The sequence below is a fragment of the Lissotriton helveticus genome, chromosome 3_1, assembly GCF_964261635.1.
Source record: "Lissotriton helveticus chromosome 3_1, aLisHel1.1, whole genome shotgun sequence".
Classification (NCBI taxonomy): domain Eukaryota; kingdom Metazoa; phylum Chordata; class Amphibia; order Caudata; family Salamandridae; genus Lissotriton; species Lissotriton helveticus.
Genome location: NC_136061.1, coordinates 1,313,672,039 through 1,313,689,191, shown reverse-complemented (window position 1 = coordinate 1,313,689,191; position 17,153 = coordinate 1,313,672,039). Strand labels below are relative to the sequence as shown.

General features: G+C 45.9%; 1 non-coding gene and 1 pseudogene across 1 annotated transcript; both read right to left on the bottom strand.

Annotated features, from left to right (window-relative positions):
- Positions 1-9,840: 9,840 nt before the first annotated feature.
- On the bottom strand, positions 9,841-9,947 carry LOC144825765 (U6 spliceosomal RNA). Its single transcript, XR_013609555.1, has one exon. It is a non-coding gene; the product is annotated as a U6 spliceosomal RNA (small nuclear RNA).
- A 1,708-nt stretch (positions 9,948-11,655) lies between these two features.
- LOC144824960 (uncharacterized) lies at positions 11,656-14,503 on the bottom strand (annotated as a pseudogene).
- Between the last annotated feature and the right edge of the window lie 2,650 nt (positions 14,504-17,153).

Here is a 17,153-nt window from a genome sequence, read left to right as displayed (position 1 = left end):
GGAGTCCCTGCTTGGCCAATTTGTTCCACCTGGCCCGCTCTCCCTGCTTGCCACGCCCCCATCGCACAGGTTGCTTAGAAAAACGCCCCTGACTCTTGGCACTGCGGGTTTGCCTGCGCACTGACCTTGTCCCGAGTGGGCCTTCATCTGGACCTTCGAGTGGGCTGTTCTTCTGTCCTGCATACCAACTGCTCGCCGCCAAAGACAGTGGGGATCTTGTGCTTCCCGTGGCGGACTGTATCATCGGGGGAGTGTTGGGGCATTGCAGCAGGGCTGCGAGCGGCACTGCGGGGACTCAACTTCCCAGGAGTCCCTGCTTGGCCAATTTGTTCCACCTGGCCCGCTCTCCCTGCTTGCCCCGCCCCCATCGCATCACAAACCCTTATTACCAGTACCCACCACCGCTGCGCGGGAGCGTCCCGGGAGAAGCCCGGGACAAGGGCGGGGCCGTCTGCGGCCGTCCGCGGTCGGACAAGGTTGGGTTGGGCCATACCCCCTGTTTTGTTTTGTTTTGTATGTATGTATTATTTACCTCTTAAAGTCCATTGTATGAGGTTTTAGATTTTTTGTCCCCTCTATCTTTCCCCCTCCCCCTATTTCATTTCTCAATTTTTGCTGCTAGGCTGCACCAATCATGCCCCTACGTTCCGGGAAGGAACGATCTGTGAAGTTGCAAACCTCAAAGGGGGTGGTTTCTGGTCCTCTAGATGCGTTTCTTATCAAAGCAACTGGAATCCTGGAGAAGGAGATAGCTTTTGCCAAGAAACGGCTCTCACTAGATCTTGTAGGTGAGAAGCGTTCCTCGTTAGGTCCCATTGCCGCAGCACTCAGTCCGGAAGCATTACCAATAGGTGCTAATCGCTCCTCGGTCCCCGTATTGGTGGACGTCCACCGTGATGCAGCGGGAGGATCTCTAATATTAAGTTGCAGTGATCTAAACTCGAGTGATTTATCTGGTAGCGGGGAGGGGGATAGTCTGCACATAGTAAGCCAATCCCATTTAGATTCATCCTCGGAAGAGGATTCCCCAAGGATCATCCCTGTAAGAGGAAGCGAAACACGGGGCGACAAAGGGGAGGTGTTTGTACACCACGTTTAACCCCAAACCCCGAGGCTTCAACTAGCTCACAGCCTTCCTTGGCCTCCAGCGTCCATGAACCCCCCTCTCAAGTTGCATCTGGATCGCCAAATACTAAACCCTCGAGTACTAGTAGCAGTGATGATGGCCTTATGGCAAAGATGGAAGTCCTAATTAAAACTCTTTTGTTGCCTATACTTGAAAGAGCCAGACTTATGACCTCAAAAATAGATGCCCTAGAGAATCTTGTTAATATAAACACCGGCATGCTAAAAAAGATGGTTAATGCCCAGGGTGTACTGTCTACCTCCATCTCTAGTAGTAGTATCCCAAAATTCCAGGGCGGAGCAATATCAAGTAATCAGCCCCAGCCGATAATTGCTAAGCCAACTTCAGCCCGGGCAGTTCTAAATAACCCCGACGGCTCATGTCTTAGGGGCAGTATCTCAAACAAAGTCCCCGTGCCTATTTCAGCAGCATCAGTACAGGCTTCGAAACCAAAGAAGGCCAGTTTTAAATCCAATCTTGCTCCCCAGCCAAGTATTTCCAAGACTACCGCAACTACTTCGGCACAGAATTCCGTGAAATGTGGTCTTAAACCCCCCACCTTGCCTAAGGCAAGTTTTAGAACGGCTGGGAGTGATAGTAATCCCGTCAATTCCCCCAGAATGGGTAAAAAACAGGGTCCTCTGCGTACCAATCTACCAATTGATGCAACCCCCTACACAATTGTCCTAACGGGTGTTTCACCCATTAGGGAGGGTCAAACTGAATCCTATGGTGATCTCAAAAACAAAGTTGTTTTTTGGCTAAGTAGAAATCGACCCCTCCCACCCTCCTCCTCAACTGAGATATTGAATGTCAGGAGAGTGGATTGGGTGGGATATTGTGAGAAGGATTTAGAAGGGGATTGCATCATCATAAACTTCAGGGACCCTTGGGTGGTTGATTTTATACGTAGGGAGGCAAGATTTGGGAGGATGGGGGATGTGCAGTCTCTGGGTTTGGGATATTTTTACCCTAAAAGAGTTGGCGTACCCCTTTCCAACTCCCTAATGTCCAGAAGACCCGTTGGTAGACCCCAGATTGATAGGATTCCTTTCTCCCCACTTTACCCACCATTGTACAATCGTTATGATCCCCTCTCTGGCCTGGAGGGTATCGATTGACTGCACCCCGCCCCTAGTGGAGGGTGCCAACTAAGAAATCATGTACATGGTAATTATGGAGTTAAGAAAATAAGTTTGAGTCATGTAGGAAGTACTCTGGAGAAGGATGTGGGGAGGGTTGTTGAGACCAGCACACATATAAACCAGCCATCCAGCAGTCAAACATGCATGGCAAGCACTAGTGGGGAGAAGGTGGGTGTTGTGGATCAAGCCCTTCCAAATAACAATAATAATCAGATTGAGCCACTCAAAGTTGTTTCAAGGAACATCGCTGGGTTAAAGGGACGAATAAGTTCGGAGGACTGGGCTGACTTTATCGATACTTTTGATATTGTAATTCTTCAAGAAAGTTGGGCCCCAGATCCTATATTTCGGGTAGGGTTCTTAAACTTTTTTAAACCAGCAATTCAGGGTCCCAAAGGCAGAGCTTCGGGGGGCCTATTAATTTGGGTCAGGCAGTCTATTGGCTATAGACCCATTGAAATATTAGTGGAAAACCCTGATCTCCTGGGAATCAAACTCAGTAAGGTTGGCTTCCAGGATATAGTAGTTGTTAACATCTATGCCCGAGGTCGTCCGGGAGGACGTTGCCCGGCTATTTTAGATGAATTAGAGTCCTACCTTGAGCAGATAGGGAGAGACAGATTAATCCTCATTGCGATGGCGAGGATTTGGGGGCTGAGGAAGATGCAGTATGGAATATCCTGCCCCTATCTCTGACCAATTGTAAAAAGGCAGCCGAGGCTGCTCTTCATTGGTTAGGGTTGTGTCTGGAGTGGGGCCTGAGAGCTGCAAACGGGCGTACGCCCTCAGACAAGGTTGGCCAACCAACTTTTGACAATGGGATAAGTAAAAGTCGAATAGATTACATTTTGGTTAAAATTGAATATTGGTCACACGTGGTCGATATGGAAGTTGTGACCCGCCCGAAGAGTGACCATAACCCACTGTCCTTAAGTCTGAAACTTCCAGGTAGCCCCGGCAGGGTCCCAACAACATCCTGCCTAACGGCAGATGCAGTCTTGTCTAATGATAGAAAAAGGGTCAAATGGTGTAGGGTCGTGGAAGATCAAACTCTGTTAGGCAGCATAGCTAATGAAGTTTTGTTGACTCGTAGCGCCTTCATAAATTTACCACCCACTATGGATGCTGCTTCCCAGATTAGTGATCTTCACGATCAGTGTTTTAAAAAACTTAAAGCCCTTCTAACTCTGCCACTAAAACATGGAAAAGTTTTGGTCTCGGGTGCCCAGAAAAAATGGTACAATAAGAACTGCAGGATGGCACATAGTAGCCTAATAAAAGCTATTAAATCTAGGGTCTCTAACAAAATCAAAACGGCCCGCCAAACGTATAAAAAGGTACAGTGGATTGCGAAACGAGAATGGTACGAGCACCATTGGTCTGATCTTTTTGAGGCTTGCCACTCATCTAATCAAGTAAAGTTTTGGGAAATTGTTAAATGGGGTAGGACCCCGGATTCCCAAACTCCGGTAAACTATGTCCCAGTTGAGGCATGGGTGGACTTTTATTCCAGCCAGTTTAAAGATCTAGACTCAGCACCCCAAATTAGTGAGGTCCAGAGTGCATCCCCGCTCGATACCCCTATTACTATGCTAGTTTTTACAGACCTGGATACCGAGTCTGCACTTAACTCGGTACAATCAGGGAAAGCTCCAGGGATGGATTCCATCCCTGCTGACCTTTTTAAAACAAATCTTCAATTATGGGTTCCCTACATAACCCTACTTGCAAATGCCATCGCAAAGGGGGCTAGGATTCCAGAATCCTGGAAAGAGGCGGAGATCCTCCCCATTTTCAAAAAAGGGGACCGTTCGGTGCCGGGAAACTACCGTCCTATATGTCTAATTGACTCCCTACAAAAAATTGTCTCCAGGATGGTTTTAGCTAGAATCCAGGGGTGGATGGAGAAGGAAAGCATTCTCTCCCCATTACAGGCTGGCTTTAGATCAGGCACTAGTACCATCGACCAGATTTTCAGATTCACTATGATCTACTGGAAGGTGGTACTATTAGGCGGTGGTTCCATCTACGCCGCCTTTGTGGACCTTAAGTCGGCCTTCGACCTTGTGCCCAGGGCAAAATTGTGGGATGTCCTAAGAAAATTTGCTCTACCACCTGAAATTATAGACCTCGTGGTTAGATTGCACGAGGATAATTTTGCCCGGGTAAGGTGGGGAGACCAAGGGCAAGTGACGGCTAGCTTTCCTGTAACACGAGGGGTCCGTCAGGGATGTGTTCTGGCTCCTACCCTTTTTTTGTTGTTTATTGACCAGGTAGTGAAGTTGTTTGCCAATACCCCCACTGACGCACCCTCTTTAGGTGGGACCAAGTTCCCAATGCTTATATTTGCTGACGACACCCTACTCCTCTCTAAAACACGTAGGGGGCTGCAAATTGCACTTAATCGAATTGAGGAGTTTTGTAAACTAAACGATCTTCAATTCAATGTAAGTAAGCCCGAATTTATGGTCATAACCAAAAACCGTCCCATCAAAAGTACAGTCTCCCTGAATGGCATCAACATTGAGCAAGTGGAGGTCATGACATACCTCGGAGTGACCCTGGATTACCGGCTTCGCTGGAAACACCAGGTTGATGTACTCCAACTTAAATTTGCACGGCTTACGGGCTGTTTGGTTAAGGAGCAACAAATGTCATTAACTAAACGGGTTGCACCAGCTCTTAAGATCTACGAAGCCAAAATTAGCTCTGCTATACTGTATGGGGCTGACTTATGGGGCTATAAGGATCTCTTACCATTAGTAACAGTCCAAAATAAATTTTTACGAAAATTGATAGGATTGCCTCAATCCACTCCGATTACACCCCTTTTGCTGGATATGGGCTGTAAGCCTATCAACAAAATGGCTCGTTATCGGACAGTTGCATTATGGAGATGTATTTGGACTTCTTCGGACCTCAGCCTCTTTGCAAAAGAGTTGGCAGAAGTTAGATCAGTTTGGGGCTCTACTAATATTCCCTGGTTAAGAGAGGTCAAAATGGTACTGGAGGAGATGGGCCTTAATCAGTTATGGGTCATCCTCCTTCCCCTCTAAGCAAGATTTTAAAGCACTCTACTGGGCTTCCGTCAAAAACTCACTTGTGGCGCAATCAGATGCTACTAGCTTGACGGGCAGATCTTTGGCTCACAAATTAGACCCCTCATTGGAGATATACTGGGATGTGATCACCAAGACCCTAGACAAAAAACTGTATCATCAGTTTCGAGTAGGGTCCTTACCAGTAAGGTCATTTTCTAAGAATTGGTCTGTTCATCATCATCTAAATGACCTTTGTCCCTGGTGTTGTGACCAAAAGGAAAGTATAGGCCACTTTTTTTTTGCATGCCCTGCCTATCAAGCCCCAAGAAATAAATGGATCAGGCCTATTTGTCGTAGATTGGATGTTAGAGGGAGTATGGAGGCATTGAGGGTGCTACGTACCAACACATCTGAGTTGGTGGTTGTGGGTATGCTAAGTATCTAGGGTGAGCATGGGTTATCAGAACCAGACATTTAAATGCAACTTAAAAACTTTTTTTAATACTATTGGGTGTTTATACATTAGGTCTTTAAAAATGTTATTTAATCATTTTTTCACTATTGGAAGATGTTTTTATATGACGATCTAAATGCTTTTCTATGTATGTTTTACTCTGTCATTGTAACTGTCTTTTATGATGTAAAAATCGAAATAAAGACCTATGAAACTGAAACTGATATCAATTGCAAGGGAGTGAGAGGTTTAGTTACCTCCAGATTAGGCATGCGCTGCTTGCCGGTGTTCCCCGGTAAACAACGCTCCCAGAGGCTTCCCCGTTGGAGGACTGTGTATTGGATGGTCTTCTTCCCACGAAGATGACCTCCTTGATTTACAAGAAACTAGTTAACCACACGGATGATACCCTGGTGGTACTTAGGGATCAGTGGACAGCTGACGGACTGATACTAGATGACGAGGGCTGGAGGGAGGCTGTGGCCTCTCCGAGGGTCGTTGCAATTCAAATGAGGATACGGCTGGTTCAATTAAAGATTCTCCACCGCTGCTATGTGACTGGCCCGTGAATGGTATGAATGGTCTTGGCTGCGAGTGATGCGTGCAAGAGAGGATGTGGCGTGGCTGGAACGTTCTTTCACATGTTGTGGGATTGTCCTCTGATTCGGCAGTATTGGGCTGCAATTCATGCCAAAGTACGTGAGGTGTGGGGAGTGCGCTTAGATTTGGAGGCACGGCGGTGTCTCCTGAATATTTGGGACCCAACAGACCTCTCGTCCCATGGAAAGATGTGGGCCACATTGGCATGCGGGATTGCCAAGCGTAATATTGCACAGCTGTGGGGAGCGAATCAGCCTCCTACTGTTGGGAAATGGATGGAAGACTTGGATTGGTGCATGTTTAGAGAGCGGGCGGTGCATGTGGCCAGGGGGAGACCCAAGAAGTGGGGCAAGATCTGGGGTTCCTGGAATGCATATAGGGGTGATATATGCGCTCCCCCATTCGAACCGGATGATCCAGTAATGTCCGAGAACCCTTGAACCCGTATGTTATTATTTCTGATGTAAGTTTCGATCAGGAGGTCATATATATATGTAATGCGTGTGAGGTGCAACCCAGTGTATTTACTGTATGTGTTTTATGATTTCATTATGTGTGCATTAATAAAAAGATTTATAAAAAAAAAGACATACCTCTAAGCCTCGCCGCATAAAAATAGCAACTCCCTTCTTGATCCCTGTTTGTTTGGAGCATATTAACAAGTCTAACCCGAGATTTTTTAACCAGTCCCTTTTTTCCCAGGCACATGTATAGATGGTCGGAGTCTGATACAAACAATAGGATTAATCTCAAAATAGCACTTATTCTTCTAGATGAAATACTTTTATTCTATCAAAGGCACCAATGTAGCTCAACAGACGAAAAAACAGGTCAGTATGTTCGGTGCATATTTATTTAGCACGTTTTATAATTGTGAACTGCATAAATTTGATCCTCAATGGTAGGATAATATTGCAATTAATGCATTGACAATATAAGCTTAGAGACAGCACATTTCTGTATAATAAGTGAATTCAAAAGTGTGTCAATGCGCTCAAGGTGCATAGAGAAAGGGTATTTAGAAGGGATAGGTAAGTGGGGGTGAAGGTGGGGACCGGGTAAAGGTGGTGTGACTGAGTTAAAATCACAGTGAAGAATGAAAAAGCCTTTACAGCCTATATACAGATCTAAAGGTTCCAAAAACAATCTCAAACATAGGTTCCGTAGTTATACATTATTTAGTCCTATGTTTGGAACAGTGAACAGTAACAGTCGTCGACGGGTGATTCAGAACCTCAGGATGGGGTCTTCATCAGGACGTAGGGGTATAACAGGAGCGCCTATAAATAATGCGAAAGTGATGAATGTATCTCATACTCCTATAAAATAATTAATGCACTCGGAATCGGGTGAAGCGTTACCTACTTCGCATGAGGCCCGTCTGGGCCTGCAGCCTGGGGACCTTCCAAGGTTCCTTTCTGGTGCGTGAAGTCTGTAATTAAGTGAAGCGGTATAAGTACAGTGGGCTGGCCCACCTGGGATGAAACACCAGAGAAACACTAAAGTCAAATGTAAGAGGGAGAGAACTTACTGGGAGCTTTTCGTTCAAATGCGTGGAATTGTTGTCCACTGGACCAGCCGGTCCGTGGTGGAACGCCGTATGTCTCTGCAAGAGAAGCAGGGCACCACACTTAGTAAAAGGAGTTAACTCGACTTTAGTGTTTCTCTGGTGTTTCATCCCAGGTGGGCCAGCCCACTGTACTTATACCGCTTCACTTAATTACAGACTTCACGCACCAGAAAGGAACCTTGGAAGGTCCCCAGGCTGCAGGAGTATGAGATACATTCATCACTTTCGCATTATTTATAGGCGCTCCTGTTATACCCCTACGTCCTGATGAAGACCCCATCCTGAGGTTCTGAATCACCCGTACCTGTCAGGGGTCGAAACGTCGACGACTGTTACTGTTCACTGTTCCAAACATAGGACTAAATAATGTATAACTACGGAACCTATGTTTGAGATTGTTTTTGGAACCTTTAGATCTGTATATAGGCTGTAAAGGCTTTTTCATTCTTCACTGTGATTTTAACTCAGTCACACCACCTTTACCCGGTCCCCACCTTCACCCCCACTTACCTATCCCTTCTAAATACCCTTTCTCTATGCACCTTGAGCGCATTGACACACTTTTGAATTCACTTATTATACAGAAATGTGCTGTCTCTAAGCTTATATTGTCAATGCATTAATTGCAATATTATCCTACCATTGAGGATCAAATTTATGCAGTTCACAATTATAAAACGTGCTAAATAAATATGCACCGAACATACTGACCTGTTTTTTCGTCTGTTGAGCTACATTGGTGCCTTTGATAGAATAAAAGTATTTCATCTAGAAGAATAAGTGCTATTTTGAGATTAATCCTATTGTTTGTATCAGACTCCGACCATCTATACATGTACCTGTTTAATTGACCTAGGTCAAGGAGTTCTTAGGGTCTACCCCGTTGTAACTCACTATTCCTTTTTTCCCAGGCGACATGTGTTTCCTGTAGGCAAAGAATGTCTATTTGCAATAATTGTATCATTTTAGCCAAGATTCCTTTTTTTTGGCATCTTTAAGGCCATTGACATTCAGCGTGCAAACCTTCACTTTCCTATCCATTTTGTGAATCAAGCATAAACACGAACAACATTACGATTTTCATTTTCATTTTCATAACATAACTAGTAGAAGAATTCAGATTCCAAAACAAATCAGGGCCAACCCCAACCAGCCCATGCTCAGTAACAACTGTGCTGATTTATACCCTTCTCACCACCAGCACCCCCCCGGAATCCCCTGTTCACCAACCCCCCCACCCCCACTCCTTCCCCTCTACCCTACCCAACCAACCATATGAGGCACAAGGACTATTAGTCCCTGGGAACACAAAGTGCCCTCCCCACCTCCTTTCCAAGGTCAGAAAAAAAAGGATATCTGTGACAGTCAACCGACTTAACCCAGCCATCGCTAGCAAACTGAGATTGCTAATTATTACGTATGAAACATATAGGACATAGAAAAATAGAAAAAAAAAACCTTTTACATTCATTACATTTTTTTTTCATAAAGTGGTTAAGTAGTCTTTTGCAGCAATTTCAGAAAAAAAAAGTTTGTTTGACCCTTCACAATGACTTGTAGTTTAGCCGGATTTTGTAAATATACTGCAGCACCCTTTTCCTGAAATCCAGCGATCAGCTGCCTAAGATGCCACCGTTTAGATACAGTTGCCTGACAAAAGTCAGGCCTGACAAAAAAAATACACCCCTTGGCGATTTACTTCTTGTTTGGTCTTGCCAGACCAAAAACAGCTTCCCTGGCCAAGAAATTGCTGAATCTGACCAATATTGCTCTGGGATGATCACCTTCTTTTTGCCTAGCTTTATTAATTGAAAATGGGAAACGATGCGCTCGCTCGATCACTACAGGCCAGTCCCATAATGTAAGTTCTGGGAATGCCTCGGAGAATAGTTCGCAGACAAAGTAAAAATATGGAACGCTTCACTAATTTGCGTGTCATCCTTGCGCAGGGGCCTTGCTAATCTACTCTGTATTGTTCCAATTTTAGTATATGTGCTGCCGAAGCGAGCACAAAAAAAAAACATTGTCTGACATAGTTGCATAGGCCCAACATTTTTTGCATTCCCTTATCTGTCTCAGGCTCAGTCAGCTGTTTAATTGACGCTGCTCTTTCAGGTGTAACTCGGCGACCTGAGGCTGATAGCAGTTGTCCCAAATGATGGACTTCTTCCTGGCAATATTGTAATTTGTCTCTGTCTACTTTGTAGCCTCGTTGTCCGAGGGTGAAAAGCAGAGACACAGTGTCATTTCTGCGCTGTTCTTCTGTGGCACTACAAATTAGTAAGTCATCGACATACTGCAGTATTGTACTGTCACTTTGAAAATTTGCAATGTCATTCTTGACTGCTCTGTTGAAGACACTAGGGGACTCACAGTACCCCTGAGGTAGACGAGAATGGAGGTACTGGGAGCCACGAAATGAGAATGCAGTCAAGTAATGACTATCTGGGTACAGTGGAATGCTAAAGAATGCATTTTTCAAGTCTACGACTGAGAAGTATTTAGCATCTTTGGGTATGTTAGTCAGGATAACGGAAGGGTCAGGTACTACAGGGAATTCCGGTATCACTATGTCATTAAGGGGGCGCAGGTCGTGAATCATGCACCATGAATTACCCTTAGCCTTCCTGATAAGATAAATCGGGGTGTTGCAGGGGGATACATCTGGGTATAAGACTCCCTTCTCTACCAATGCCTGTATAACTGGGGCGATGCCTTCCTCTTCTTCTTTGGATAGAGTGTATTGCCTTACCCTTGGTAGTATTGCTCCTTCCTTCAAGGTTATTCAGAATGGGACTGCTGTGCGGACGAGGCCCACATCGTGGGGGCCTTTGGTTCACAAATCAGAGGGTACCCAAGGTCATTGTCCTTACTAGGACCAGAAACAGTTTTTGGTATTGCAGACCTTGTTTCCAGCGTAGTATGCAATGGAATACTGTCTTGAAAAACTAACACTGATCTTGTGGCATCATCGGCAAACAACTGGGCATCTGATATATCTTTTACTTTTATATTGGGTTCATGAAAGATGACACAGGCCCACACCGTACAGGTGTACTCACTGGCCATCACCATTCCCCAGGTGGAAGATATCTCCACAGCTTCCACCTCCAGTATGAGATCTTTACCGGAAACTTCAGAATTCAGCTATTCTAACCATGGCCTCTGGCGGCGGAACAGAAAGTTCCTTGGCAATTCAACTAGCTTTCCTTTTAGTTCTGGTGTTTTTGCTATGATAGTATACACTGCCCTAGTAAAGGCCGGGATGTCTATAAGCCTAGCTCTGGTTCGGTCACCGTCTGGGTGATGAGTGACCACTGTTATGATACGTGTGCGAGACATTCCCGGCGTTGAGCAAACCATTGTCCCATCCTTCTCAAAGTGGATGGGCATGTTTAATTTTGCCATAAGATCACGTCCTAACAAGTTTGCTGAGGCCCTGGGGGAGAATAAGAGCCTGCTGTTAACGTACCTCCCCCTATGTCCATCTCCACATGTTTGGTGAATGGAACCCTCATCACTTCGCTGGAGAACCCCTGTGTGTCCATTGATGAGTTTGACAGCGGGAGTCCTCTCTCACGGATACAGGACCTAGTGGCCCCAGTATCAATGAGAAAGCTGTATTCCCTGTCATTTATGGCTACCGTCACAGTGGGTTCCTCGTCTGGCCTGTGAGTTATCGATAGTACTGGACACATGAGACTACTCCATGGGCACCTTCATTTAGCATATCCTCCCACATCATTTTGCTGAAAGGGGTTTCCTCCTCTGACCGTAACCCCACCTTGCAAGGTCTGTACTACCTGTTGCTGCCGTACTGCATTTGGGGCATATGTTGTTGCACCTATTGGGGCTGGAACTGTTGTTGAGGCTGCATTTGGGGCTGTGGAACATATATCACTTGGGGGCTCGTGGCAGGCTGGGCCACAGTGTGACCAGGTGGTACCATTTGTTGGCCATATATTACCCCAGCCTGTTTGTCGTTCTTTTTGGTCCTACATTCTCTAATGAAATGTCCTGGCATGTTACAGTAGTGGCATGTTTGCCCTCCCCTGAATGTGTTTTACCTATTTGCCCCAAACCTTCCTCGCTCTCCTTGCCCATTCCTGCTATTAAATCTTGGGGCATATTGTTGGGGTTGTGAAGTGGTGTTTACAGGTGGCACGCCCAAAGACATTGCGGCCATCTGGGTAGCCGCAGTGGAAGTTCCTCCCTCTGTCCTCTTTGCTAGTTTCTGTTGTACTAACTGCTGCTTTCTCAATTTTATCTTTCTCACTCTTTTCCTTGTCCTGTCTCCTTTTACAATAATGTATTGTGTAAGCCTGTATCTCAGTCCATGGTTTGGTTTCTAAGGCTACTATGTTGTCTTGTATGTCCTGCACTTCAGCTGGTAATCCTTTCTTCACTATGTTATAGAACAGTATTGCATTTTGTCCAGTCACATTCCATCTCTTCCCTAACTCCTGTGTCCATTTCTCTTTCATTCTGCTTAGGAATTGTGCTGGGTCTTCATCTGGCTGCATTGTCTGTGCCATGAGCGATCCGATGTCTGACCTATCTGGGTACATTCGTCTTAGTTGTGTCCAAACAACTCCCCTTACTTTTGTTGAAGTGTGCTCCATCACATTTGGAATTAGTCATTGTTACGTCCTTTACTCCTGCTTTTATGAACAGTGTATCTGTTTCATCTCCTATAAGGGAGCTTAATAAACTTTTGATGTTGCCTATTGCAAGGGGTATCCCTGCTGTGTGTTTTTCAAAAGCAGCTATCCACTTCCCGGCCCCTTCAGCAAGTGGTGGCAGCTGTTTTTTAAGATTTTCTTTGTCCATCTGGGGCCATGGTATGTATTGGGGCGATCCTGAACCTTTAAATATTAAGGGCAGTTGTGACAGGACTGTGTCCCTATTTCCAGTAGGGTGACGTGAGTCATACTGTCTGGAATATCTTTGCCATATTCTCAGGCTGTCCTTCATATAAGGATAATCCCACTCAGGCCCCCCCTATGCCATGAAGGATGCACATCTCCGTATTTGCCCTGTCTCGTGGCTCAAAAGAACCATCTCGTGACCATGGTGTAATTTGTGGTGCTAGTCCCTCTGTCCAACCTGCTAGATTTTCAGTAAAAGGAACAAGATTGTACCAGCTCTAAATTTGTTGGGCCACTATTTCATTGGGTGTCAGGTGACTGCCTGGGAGCACTGGGAGTAGGCGTGCTGTGTCTTTTCTCAATGTCATTCTTCCCGTCATGTTAAATGTCCCCTGCTTCTCATAAGGGCGTGCATGCGTAACATCAAATCTCAATCTGTTTAACTCTCGCTGTCTCCTCTGTAAGGCCTCAGCACCTCTGTTGGTATCTCCCCCCTCACAGGCAAATTGTGACTGTCCATCTGTGGAGTAGGGGTGCGGGCAGACCGGAATAACAGGCGGGGAGGCCGGATATATTGTGCAATGATCAGCGACTTTTATTGATTACAGGACAAGGGTCTTTATCGTAGTGGAGTATCCCGGATGGATGGGTAGGGCAGGGAAAACAGGAACGATGGTTTGGTGCGGCGAGGCCGTCTGGAGGGCTTCTTCTCCTGGACTGATGTCGTCTGTACTCCGGTAGACTCCTGGCACTCCTCGGAGGTATATAAGGGAGAGAGGAATACAGGGCGGTTAGTCCTTGTAAAAGGTCTTCGGAGTACCTCCACCTTCACCGGGGAGTGAGGGAATGGAAATAGGACAGTGAGGGGGGGTTGGTAGGGTAGGCTGGGAACAGTCACGCAAGAAGGAACAGGAAGTGGGTCAGCGTGTCTCGGGGTACCGGTGCTCTGGTCTTTAATACAGTGCAGGTGCGATACTACTACATACAGTGCTGGGTGCTCATGAGGGGAATATACACTTATTTACAGGTAACTACAGGGAGGAACACGGAGAAAGGGTAGAGTGTACTCACGTGCCCCGCCGCAACTCTTCTCCGAGTTGCGGCCGCTCTCCAGCCACCTCCAGAGGACGCCACCAGTCTTCGGTCCAGACGTCCTCCTCTTCGTCCTCGTCGTGGTTCGTCTCCTCCGCTCGGCTCTCTGTCCGTGGTTCTCTGCTGGCTGCTACCTCCTGCCATGAGTCCGCTGCTGGGAACCTGTTGTCCTCTTCGATGTCGGCTTTTCTGTGTTCCGGGCAGGGTTTCGTCCAAGCGCTTCCGGGGCCGGGGCTGCTGGTTTCCGGTTCCTCGAGGAATGCCTGACTTCCTGGGTCACGGGCGGTCACTTCCGGTTGTTCGCGTTCGGCTGATGCTGCCGTGTCCTGTAGGGGAAGAGAGAGAGGAGGGGTCTTCGAGGTTAGGGACACTGCATGCCCGGTCCCAGTGGCCAGGGGCCCTACGTTCGGATGCCGCCCCGGGGAGGTAAGGGCCGCCTCTTCTCCACACCATCATTAACGACTATGATGGAGAACATTCTTCTATCATGCTCTGTAACATCATCTAATGCTCCATCTGATCCTATGTAAGATCTTTCTGACCTCATGTCTTCACCTAAGAGGTTATGTGCACGGAGGAAGTCCTCCGAGCTTTGGTGTTCCATCATTTGTAACCTATCTAGTGTCTTCCGATGCCATAAGAGCACCTCCTCTTTTTCTCAGGTTGTTCTTGTGTCCATCTTCCATCTTCTCTTATCTTGGCCCACTTGTTATCGCCACCCTCCTCTATCAGCCTCCAGCATTCTGCAGTAGGTATTTTTGGTGTAAAGGCTAACTTTCCTGTTCTCCTCTCACTCTCGGGGCCTTATCTCAGTCCCCTTCTCGTGTGTTTCACAAAATACCTTCCACTGATCTAAGATGGACTTCCTTTTTTCTAATTTCTTCCCATTATATTTGCTTTGCAAAAGGGTGGCTATATGATCTAACGTTATGGTGGCAAATGAGCCCTTTTCAGGCCATGCATGTTCAAGTTTTGATGTTGCCTTATGCCACTCCTAAAATATTTCTCTTTTTTGTCCTTGTCACCAGGGAACACCTTAACAATGTGTTCTAAAGGGGTCCCCATTTTTTATGCAGGGCACTTGGCCCCTCTTTAGTCTTATATTTGGGCCTAACTTGTTCCTGTTATAAGTGTTCACTCTTCCTTAAGATATTGCTTATTTTCAGTTTCTATTATACTTTCCACTTGATACCTTTATCGAAAGGTAATTTCTTGGGGGGCCTTCTGTGGGGTGAACCCCTGCAATAGGTTTTGTAGAATTCAACACCAATTCCAATATCTTAAGTGTCGAAAGGTCCTGTTCAGAATCACCTGCAAGAAAATTAAGGACGTTCCTATCAAGTCTATCTGTTATTTCTTCTATGGTATGTGTACCTTGAAAATAGCTATTTAGGTCCTCATCTATACTATTTGATAGTTCTTCTAGGCTCCAATATGGAGGCTCTAAGGTTTGACTATAGGGATAATAAGTGATAGCATCAGTATTTGTTGTGGGGTTCATGAGGTTGCTGTACACTGCTCTTAATCTGTAATGTGGAGGACACTGTCTTTGTGTTTAATCCTTTGGGACTGATCTCATTAGTTATCTGACAGGCGTTTTACTGTCACATCTATGTATGTTGTTAGGAGACCCAATGGTGATGCATAATCAGTACCGAGGCCCTCACAAACCTCTGACATTAAAGTGTTATCTGATGTTATTGTGATTGCTGGCCAACTAGGTTCAGTACCGTTAGAGAAGGCCACAGGGAAACCGTTATAAAAATGGATGAATAATTCGGGAATCGGTTATGGTTGGGTACCTGTGCGCCCTTGACATATTTGTCTAAATGAAAAATCCTTTTCCTAAAACTCTACAGTATTTCACACAATTTAGAAATCCTAGGTATAAATAGCATAAAACTACAAAATGACATTAATGTATGTCCTTACTTCTATTCACATCTGCATAGGCATATTAATGTACTTTAAAACTTTATACTAAAGCAAAACTACTACTATACTAGGGCAAAAAACGACTACTGCTGCTGCTGCTGGTCGCTTCTCCCGAACTCACAAGGAGGATATACTTCACTGTCTGTAACTACAAACTGTGACTTTCAGACTTAAAGTCTGAGATGACTTGAATTGTTCTGCTCTTACTCAGAATAAAGTTCTAATGAACACCAGGTTTTCACCTGTTTCTTTGCCACAACGTCAGAATGTACGCTGGCTGTCCAGCTTCAAGTCCTACTCGTTCCTGACCACTTCTGGCCCTTTTAGCCCGGTCCCCTATTACCTATCTCTCTCTCTCTCTGTCTCCCTCTCTCCTTTTCTCTCTCTCTCTCTCTCTCTCTCTCCTTTTCTCTCTCTCTCTCTCCCTCTCCTTTTCTCTCTCTCTCTCTCTCTCTCCTTTTCACTCTCTCTCTCTCTCTCTCTCTCCTTTTCTCTCTCTCTCTCTCTCTCTCTCCTTTTTTCTCTCTCTCTCTCTCTCTCACTCTCATTTTCTCTCTCTCTTTTCTCTCTCTCTGTCTCTCCTTTTCTCTCTCTCTCTCTCCTTTTCTCTCTCTCTCTCTCTCTCTCTCTCCTTTTCTCTCTCTCCTTTTCTCTCTCTCTCTCTCTCTCTTTCCTTTTCTCTCTCTCTCTCTCCTTTTCTCTCTCTCTCTCTCTCTCTTTCTCTCTCCTTTTCTCTCTCTCTCTCTCTCTCTCTCCTTTTCTCTCTCTCTCTCTCTCTCTCTCTATCTCTCTCTCTCCTTTTCTCTCTCTCTCTCCTTTTCTCTCTCTCTCCTTCTCTCTCTCCTTCTCTCTCTCTCTCCTTCTCTCTCTCTCTCCTTCTCTCTCTCTCTCTCTCTCTCTCCTTCTCTCTCGCTTCTAGCATTCAACTGCCTCGGATCATGTGTTAAATATTTATAAGGTGAAGGCACGCACAAGTTGCAGTAACACATGCCTTCCCCATTGATTGAGATCTTATAAGAGGTTTCCCCATGCCCTCTTCTCGTTTGAACTGCGGGTACTCAATGTGGCAACGAGGTATGGGATCCCTTTATTAGGTCTCGCGACCTGTCAATGCGCATGCGCATTGAGCGGAGCGAGACTATAGGGGCTTAAACAGACTTTAACTAACTGGCGATTTGATGCTGTGCCCGTGCGCTTTTAGGTCAATGCGCAAGCGCATTGACCTAAAATGCGCGTACACAGCATCAAATCGCCAGCTATCTGTTCCCCAGCAGCTCTTCCCGCTCCGCTCCTCAAGCTTCCCCCAGCGTGCGCTCTGCCTG